The sequence below is a fragment of the Bison bison genome, unplaced genomic scaffold, assembly GCF_000754665.1.
Source record: "Bison bison bison isolate TAMUID 2011002044 unplaced genomic scaffold, Bison_UMD1.0 scf7180017864482, whole genome shotgun sequence".
NCBI classification, from domain to species: Eukaryota; Metazoa; Chordata; class Mammalia; order Artiodactyla; family Bovidae; genus Bison; species Bison bison.
In genome coordinates this window covers 1002985-1006581 of record NW_011495042.1, presented here as the reverse complement: position 1 = coordinate 1006581, position 3597 = coordinate 1002985, and positions in this window count along the sequence as shown.

Sequence of the window (3597 nt, the reverse complement as noted above, 5' to 3'; positions counted from 1 at the left end):
CCGACACCCACCCACCCACCACATTGCCCCCTCAGCCCCTGCTGCCTGCCCCTAGTATTGGGGTCTAGAATGGCACAGGCTCTGCTCAGCCTGACAGTCTGAGAAATGACCCGACTGCATCTCCACCGTGTGTTCTGACTGGAGCAAGTTGCTTGCTCAGACCCGAAGACGCCCCTGCCTCTGGGTCTGTGCAAGAGCTGGTGCCCCTGCCTAGCCCACACTTTCTCTCATCTCCAGTTCCAACTCTGTTCTCCATGGACTCGGCATCTGGGGAGTGCTCCCTGTCTCTTATCCCCACTTCTGCTTTCCCCCACCATCAAGGGCTAGGAGAGAGGTCATGAGGCTATGACCAGAAATTCCCTGAGGTGCCAGGCACTGTGCTGTGAGCGGCTTCAGGTCCAGCTGGCCTGCCCGTCTAGATGGAAGGAAAGGACAAGCAACTGTCCAAAGGCCTGATGCGCCCATGGAGTGCCATCTGCTTGGAATGGTGTGAGAGGCACAGGGCAGGACCTGAAGGCCAATGAGTCACCAGGCTGAGCATCAAGGGTTCCTGTGAATGCTGGGAACCACTGGGTGTTCTGAAGGGAGAGCAGCAAGGTCTGAGCAACGTGCTCCAGTGTCCAGGCCCAAGGAGGTTACACGGTGGTCAGGGGAGAGGTTCCCTCGCGGGGGGCTGGGGATAGGGGTGAGAGGTACTACTGTTAGGAAGGGCCCTGGATGAAGGAAACCTAAGCAGGACAGAAGCCCCATTCCCGCCCCCTGTCCCCAGGGGATTATGATGCCCGCCCCCCCGCAACTACTTCCAGGGCTTAGCCATGGGACCTCCAGATCACTGGGCCTTCAGGGGAACTCACCCCACCAACCCCACAGGCAGAGTCACTCACCCCCCAGCTAGCTGGGCCTCAGGGCCCCATCTTCCAGCCCAGATTCCTCAGAAGGCTTCCGAAGTGCAGTCCACAAGGCCTCACCCCAGAACACTCACACTGGGTACCTCTGGGACAAAACCGTGTTTCCCTTCAGATGGGGTACCCCCAGCACAGAGTGGAGCCTCCCTCAGATTTCCTCTGAACAGGGGAAGCCTCTTCCCACAGACGGGAAACTGTTCCACCTCATGACAGGGCTGTGCTTACCCCTCAGACTGGACTCCCCCAGGACTGAGCTGTGTTCATCTTTTAGGTGGCTCACACCACGCCCTGCCCCCAACAGACCGGCCACCCCCCAAAACAAGGTGACGCTCGCCCCTCAGACTTGTTACCACTGGCCCTTCAGATGAACCCCCCGCCAAGCGCTTTGAGCTTTTTCTTTGGACTAAATGTCCCTCAGACGTGCTGGGTACCCCCTCAAGTTGGTATCCCCACACAGGGCCAGGTTCCCTCATATCCCCTTGAATGCCTCCTTCCCAAGGGCTGGCCCTCCTTCCTCAGGACTTTCGCACCCAGGACAAGGCCAGGCCTCCTCTTCTAGACCCAGGACAAGGCCAGGCCTCCTCTTCTAGACTGGGCACCATGTTCCTCCTTAACCGGATGTCCAGGATAGAACTGGACTTCTGATATCAGTCTAAGCTCCTGGTCCAGGACAAGGTCCCCTCGCCTAGACCTGAGCTCCTGGGCCAGGGCTGGCCTCCCCACTCAGAGGGGCCCTGAGCCCCGCCTGGGGCATCCAGGTGTTGGCAGAGGAAGTGGGAGCCCTCAGAGGGCCTGGCAGGCGGTCAGGACCCTGTTTGCCTTGAACAGGGGCTGGAGCCAGGTGGTCATTTCTCCCTTCAAGGCTGTGTAGCCCGGCCAAGCCGCAGGGAACACATAAACAGCAGCCGAGCCGGGCGGCAGGCAGGCAGGGCGGAGGACACCAGGAGACCCTGACTCGTCAAGTCTCTTTGGCCACAGTGTCTGGGCACCTCGTGGGCTGCTCTGGACTCCGACTAGGGCCAGTAATAGATGGGCTGCAGCTCCCACCTGTCTTGGATTTGCACGGGCCCTGCCTTCTCTGGCCTTGTCTACCTCCAGCCCAGGCTGAGAGGGGGACCTCTGAAGACGCGAAAGGAATGCAACCCCCGGGGCTCTTGAAACACAGGCCAGGCTTGATGGGGAAGCTGGGTGAGTCCCAGTTCAGAGTAGTTCCCAGCTCAGAGCAGGTCTGAAGGGTTCAGGGGTATCAAAGACAGGCCTCTGACGACCCTCACATGCAAGCCTGTGGAGAAGAAATGACTCAACGGGGCCCATACATGAGCCCGGAGTGAGCAAGCTTTCACTGTGTACTCCCACTAGCACTCAGTCTGGGATGGTGGTAACAGAGAAGACAGAATGAGGAGAACAGAGACTCAGTTCCCTGGAAGATGAAAAGCATAGGACCCAGCCCAGAGGTCTGAGGAGAGCCTTGGTCTGACGGCGTGCGAGGGGGACGTGGGCTTCCCTGGAGGACTAAGGGGTTGCGGCCATGCGTTGAGGGCAAATGAGGAGACCGGACCCTGCCCGGGGAGTCTAAGGGGATACAATTCTGCTGTGAGGAGGCCCTAAGAGGCCTGACTTTTGCTCAAAGGTTATGTTGGGCCTGACCCCTAAGCCTGAGGAGCCTGAGGGAACACAACCTGCTCTGAGGGCAGGTGAGGAGACATTTACCTTCCGTGAGGGTCCGAGGGGAGCCGCCCTGATGAGGGTGAGGGAAGTGACAAGACCTGCTCCGTGTGCTCTGAGGAGACCCAACCCTTCCCTGTTGGCACATGAGGGGACATGGACCTTTTGTGGGTGCCTGAGGGGACAGAGCTCCCCTCTGAGGGCATGTGCTGACAGCCTGAGGGGAGCAAGCCCTGCTCTGAGGGCACCTGAGGGAACATGGACCTCTGGGATCTGAGGGGAATAAAGCTCTGCTCAGAAGGTCCAAGCTCTGCTTGGACATCCTGAGGGGTTCTGAGGAAGACTGAGAAATGATAGTTGCACTGTGTGGGCTACAGAGACACAATCTTCCCCTGAGGGCAACTGAGGGGATATGGACCTTTTGTGGGTGTCTGCCCTGAGGGGGAGCAAGGGGACAACACCTGCCCTGAGGAGACAGAACCTTTCACCTTTATCAGGAGTCTGAGGGCGTCTGAGGGGACATCGGACCTCCTGGGGGAGTGTAAGGGGACCCAGCCCTGTTCTGAGGGTGAATGAGGAGATGAGACTGGTCCTGTGTGGTCTAAAGACACACAATCCTGAGGGGACATGGACCTTCCGTGGGAGTCTGAGGGGAGACAGCCCTGTTCCGAGTGTGCGTGAGGGGACATGACTCAGTTGGGGAGAGAGACACTGAGTGGGCACAGCCCTACACTGAGGGCTCCTGAGGAGCATGGACCTCCTGAGGCGGTCTGAGGAGACACAGCCCAGCTGTGGCTGTGGTGGGGCGGAGGGGCGGGGCGGGGGGGGGCGGCGGGTGGTAGACATGGGCCCTCTCTCAGGGGTTCTGATAGGGTCCTGGCTCTGCCTTCATTTTTAGATGTGAGGTCTGGCTGTGGGGACCTGGTCAGAGGGTGCTTGTGGGGCGGCTCTCATCGCCACGAAGGCTAGGTGGGTTGCGTTCAGCTGTATCCCCATTGTCTCCTCAGCCAACTCCAGCATGATACCA